The sequence below is a fragment of the Bison bison genome, unplaced genomic scaffold, assembly GCF_000754665.1.
Source record: "Bison bison bison isolate TAMUID 2011002044 unplaced genomic scaffold, Bison_UMD1.0 scf7180017864139, whole genome shotgun sequence".
Lineage (NCBI taxonomy): Eukaryota > Metazoa > Chordata > Mammalia > Artiodactyla > Bovidae > Bison > Bison bison.
In genome coordinates this window covers 4,131,175-4,137,174 of record NW_011494711.1, presented here as the reverse complement: position 1 = coordinate 4,137,174, position 6,000 = coordinate 4,131,175, and positions in this window count along the sequence as shown.

Here is a 6,000-nt window from a genome sequence, read left to right as displayed (position 1 = left end):
TTATCCTCTATTTCTTTGCATTGATCACTGAGGAAGGCTTTCTTATCTCTCCTTGCTATTCTTTGGAACTCTGCATTCAGATGTGTATATCTTTCCTTTTCTCCTTTGCTTTTTGCTTCTATTCTTTTCACAGCTATTTATAAAGCCTCCTCAGAAAACCATTTGAGCTTTCTGCATTTCTTTTTCTTGGGGTTGGTTTTTATCACTACCTCCTGTACAATGTCACGGACCTCTGTCCATAGTTCTTCGGGCCTTCTGTCTACCAGATCTAATCCCTTTTATCTATTTGTCACTTCCACTGTATAGTCGAAAGTGATTTGATTTAGGTTATATCTGAATGGTCTAGTGGTTTTCCCTACTTTCTTCAATTTAAGTCTGAATTTGGCAGTAAGAAGTTCATGATCTGAACCACAGTCAGCTCCTGGTCTTGTTTTTGCTGACTGTATAGAGCTTCAAGTTTATTCCTAGGTATTTTATTCTTTTTGATTGGATGGTAAATGGGATTGTTTCTTTAATTTTCTGATCTTTTGTTGTTAGTGTATAGAAATGTAACAGGTTTCTGTGTATGAATTTTGTATTAATTACTAATATTAATTCATTAGTTGTATTAGTCACTTAATTTTGTATTAATTAGGATTAAAGTTGTATCCTGCAACTTTACCAAATTCATTGATGAACTCTAGTATTTTTCTGGTGGCATAGTTAGGATTTTTTATGTATAGTATCATGTCATTTGCAAACAGTGATAGTTTTATTTTTCCAATTTTCATTCCTTTTATTTCTTTTTCTTCTCTGATTTTCATGAGTAAGACTTCCAAAACAATGTTGAGTAAAACTAGCAAGAGTGGATATTCTTGTCTTATTCCTAATCTTAGAGGAAATGCTTTCAGTTTTTTACTATTGAGAATAAATGTTTTCTGGGAGTTTGTTGTATATGGCCTTTATGATGTTGAAGTAGGTTCCCTCTATGCCCACTTTCTGGAAAGTTTTTCTCATAAATGGGTGTTGAATTTTGTCAAAAATATTTTCTGTGTCTATGTAAATGATCATCTGATTTTTATTCTTCAGTTTATTGAGGTGGTGTATCACACTGATTAATTTGTGGATACTGAAAAATCCTTGCTTTCCTGGGATAAATCCCACTTGATCATGGTGTATAATCCTTTTAATGTATTGTTGGATTTGGTTTGCTAGTATTCTGTTGAGGATTTCTCTATGTTCGTCAGTGATATTGACTTGTAATTTTCTTTTTTTGTGATATCTGATTTTGATATTGGGGTGATGGTAGCCTTATACAATGAGTTTGGGAGTGTTCCTTCCTATGCAATTTTTGCAGAGTTTAGAAGGATAGGTGTTAACTTTTCTCTAAATGTTTGATGGAATTTGCCTGTGAAGCCATCTGATCCTGGACTTTTGTTTGTTGGGAGCTTTAATTCAGTTTCAGTTTCAGTACTTATAATTGGTCTCAATATTTTCTGTTTCTTCCTGGTTCAGTCTTGAGAGATTGCACCTTTCTAAGAATTTGTCCATTTCTTTTAGGTTGTCCATTTTATTGTCATATAGTTTCTTATAGTAGTCTCTTACAATGCTTTGTATTTCTGTAGTGTTCATTGGAGCTCCTCGTTTTTCGTTTCTAATTTTATTGATTTGAGCCCTTTCCCTTCTTTTCTTGATGAGTCTGGCTAAATGTGTATTAGTTTTATCTTTTCAAAGAACCAGCTTTTAGTCTCATTCCTTTTTTTCCCCTATTATTTTCTTTGTCTCTATTTCATTTGTTTTGGCTCTGATCTTCATGATTTCTTTTCTTCTACTGACTTTGGACTTTGTTTGTCCTTTCTGTAGTTGCTTTAGGTGTAAAGTTAAGTTGTTTATTTGAGATATTTCTTGTTTCCTCAGGTAAGATTATATTGCAACAAATATCCCTCTTAGAAGTGTTTTTCTGTGTCCCATAGGTTTTGGATCGCTGTTTTCATTTTCATTTGTCTCTACATGTTTTATTTCCTCTTTGGTTTCTTCAGCAATCCGTTGGTTGTCTGGTAACATATTCTTCAGCCTCCATCTGTTTGTGTTTTTTATAGTTTTTTCTCTTGTAGTTGATTTCTATCGGATAGTGTTGTGGTCTGAAAAGATGCTTGATATGATTTTCTTAAATTTACTGTTAGCTTTCTGGCCCAGCATATGATCTGTCCTGGAGAATGTTCCATGTGCACTTGAGAAGAATGTGTATTTTGCTGCTTTTGGATGGAATGTACACACTCTCTCACTCTGTCTCTGTCTTATACACACACACACACACACACATCAATTTAAGCCCATTTGGTCTAACATGTCATTTAAGGCCTGTGTTTTCTTACTGATTTTCTGGTTGGATGATTTGTTCATTGATATAAGTGGGGTGACAAAGTCTCCCACTATAATTGTGTTACTGCTAGTATCTCCTGTTATGGCTATTAGTGTTTGCCTTATGTATTGAAGTGCCCCTATGTTGGGTACATATATTTACAATCGTTATGTCTTCTTCTTGGGTTGATCCCTTGACCATGATGTACCGTCCTTCTTTGTCTCTTGTAACAGTCTTTGTTAAAGTCTGTCTGATATGAGTACTGCTACTCCAGCTTTCTTTTGATTTCTACTTGCATGAAATACTTTTTTCTATCCTCTCAGTTTTAGTCTGTATGTGTTTATAGATCTGAAGTAGGTCTCATGCACACAGCAAATATATGTCTTGTTTTTGTATTTACCCAGCCAGTCTGTATCTTTTGGTTGGAGCACTTAATCTAGTTACATTTGGGATAATTATCAATATGTAGTTCTTACTGCCATTTTGTTAATTGTTAGGATTTGTTTTTGTACATCCTTTTCCTTCACTTCCTTTTTTGCTCTCTTGTGATCTTCAGAGTTGTGTTTGGATTGCTTTTCCTTTCTTGTGAGGGTATCTACTGTAGATTTTGGTTAGGAGTTACCATGAAGTTTTGATATAGAAATATATATTTATATATAGAATGTTAGTTTCTTAATTTCAAATGCATTTCTAATATTCTGCATGTGTACTCTTCTCATGATTGCTGGTTTTGGTATCATATTTGTGTGTCATTTCCTACCTTTACTCTATGTTTGCCTACCGGTGAGCCTTTCCCATTTGTAATTTTCTTATTTCTAGTTGTGGCCTTTTCTTTTCCACCTAGAGACGTTCCTTAGCATTTGTTTCAAAGATGGTCTGGTGGTGCTGAATTCTCTTAGCTCTTGCTTATCTGTAAAATGTCTGATTTCTCTGTCAAATATGAACAAGAGCCTTGCTGGGTTGAGTATTTTTGGTTGTAGATTTTTCCCTTTCATCACTCTAATTATATTAATGTTATGCCACTTCCTTTTGGCCTACCGAGTTCCTGATGAAAAATCAGCTGATAACCATATGGGGATTTCCTTGTATGTTTCTTGTTGCTTTTAATATTTTCTTTTTAAAAAAATTGTGGTCAATTTGATTACTATGTGTCTTGGTATCCTTCTACTTGGGTTTATACTGTGTAGGATCTCTGTGCTTCCTGGACTTGAGTGTTTGTTTTCCCATGTTAGGGAAGATATCAGCCATTTCTTCTTCAAGTGTTTCCTCAGGTTCTTTGTCTCTCTCTCTTCTCCTTCTGGGGGGGCCCTATAATGCTAATGTTGGCACATTTAACATTGTCCCCGCTGCTGCTAAGTCGATTCAGTCATATCTGACTGTGTGTGACCCCACAGACGGCAGCCCACGAGGCTCCCCCGTCCCTGGGATTCTCCAGGTAAGAACACTGGAGTGGGTTGCCATTTCCTTCTCCAATGCATGAAAGTGAAAAGTGAAAGTGAAGTCGCTCAGTTGTGTCCGACTCTTCTCGACCCCATGGACTACAGCCCACCAGGCACTCTGTCCATGGGATTTTCCAGGCAAGAGTACTGGAGTGGGGTGCCATTGCCTGTCCTCTTTTCTTTTCATTCTTTCTTTCTTCTGTTCCACAGCAGTGATTTCCACCTATCTATCTTCCAGTTCACTTATTCTTTCTTCTGCCTCGTTTTCCTGCCATTGACTCCTTCTAGTGTATTTTTTCATTTCCGTTATTATATTGTTCATCTATTTGTTCTTTAACACTTCTAGCTCTTTGGTAAACATATATTCTATCTTCTTTGTGTCTCCATTCTGAGATCTTGGATCACCTTTACTATCATTTCTCTAAATTCTTTTTCAGTCAGATTGCCTATCTCCACTTCACTTAGTTGTTTTTCTGGGGTTTTATCTTGTTCCTTCGTCTGGAACATATATCTCTGCTGTCTCATTTTGTCTAACTTTCTTTATTTGTGATCTCCATTTCTTAAGCTGCAGGTTTGTAGTTCCCCTTGTCTCTGGTGGAAGAGGTTGATCCAGGGTTTTGTGCAGGGATCCTGGTAGGAAGGACTGGTGTCTGCCCACTGCGGGTAGAGCTGACTCTTGTCCCTCAGGTGGGCAGGGCTGCATCAAGGGGTGTGTTTAGAAGTGGCTGCATACTCAGGACAACTTTAAGCAGCCTGTTTGCTGATGGACTGGGCTGTGTTCCCACCCTGCTTGTTGTTTGGCCTGAGGTATTCTAGCACTGGAGCCTACAAGCTGTTGGGTGGGCTCAAGTCTCAGTGCCAAAATGGTGACCTTCAGGAGAGTCCATACCAATGAGTATTCACTGGCGCCTCTGCCTCCAGTGTCCTTGACCCCACAGTGAGCCATAGCCAACCCGTTTACCCAGGAAACCCCCTAGGACCCACAGATAGGTCTGATGCTCTGGGTCCCAGTGCACATGAAACTTTGTGTGCACCCTCCAACAGCGGAGTCTCTGTTTTCCCCTGAGGAGTCCTGTGGAATTCCTGCACTCAAGCCCTACTGGGCTTGAAAGCCACATGCTCTAGGGGCTCCTCTTCCCAATGCCAGAATCCCTATGCTGGGGAGCCTGACCTGAGTTTCAAAACTCCTACTCCTGTGAGAGAACTTCTGTGATATAATTATTTTCCAGTCTGTGGGTGGCTCACCTGGTAAGTGTTAGATTTGATTATATGGTAAAAATGCCTCTCCTACCATCTCTTTTTGTCTTATTCCTTGTCTTTGGATGTAGAGTATCTTTTTTTGGTAGACTCTAGTGGTTTTTTTTGTCAATGGTTGATAAGCAATTAGTTGTGATTTTGGTGTTTTTGTGAGAGGAGGTGAGTTAAAGTCATTCTATTCTTACATCTGGTCTCCTCCTTTCATGTGAGCAAGTGGCCAAGGTGCAGGTCAAGGCATCATGGTGGATGGATAACAACATCCCCCCCATGTTGACACACGGGCAGAGCTTTGTGACCAGTGGGAGGTGGCTCATGATAAAAGATGCTTAGGCAAGTCTGTGGGAAGGGGTGCGAGCTTCCTTGCCCTCTGAACTGCCATGTGTTCACCACTCAGAAGCTTCTATCTTCATTTTTTTTATTGTTGGATGAGATACCAAAAGACTTTCCTTGAGAATATGTCCATATCTCTGATAAAAAGACATCTTCAGTCCATTAAGAAATTCTGGTCTAAATGCATAGTTGAAATAAAGATAAGTGGTTAGTATTCAGGACCCATTTCTGACTCAAGGTTAATTTCATAGTAAATCTAAAAATATTTAAACTAACAATTGACTACTTCAGTGACTACCTTCAAAGGGCATATGGAAAGAGAGGAAAACACAATCTTTAGAAAACAATGTGTTCCAGATTGGCTTACAGTTGGGTCTTAAGGAGTAGCAGGCCTTTTGGACCTAGAGGAAAATGCCATGAGTGGGATCAAAATTAGTTCAGGACACTGATAGGAACAATTTAAGAACATAATTTTTTTTAACTATTTTGCTCTTTTTGTAAGGGCAAAAATCTCAGTTTTCTGCCTCTACTCACCTGAGGATAATGGATGCAAGGATGTCATTTATACAAGCATAGGATGGAGCCCAAGCTCTTGGAGAAATGAGTGTTTCTGAAGGAGTCAAGGTTCATGCA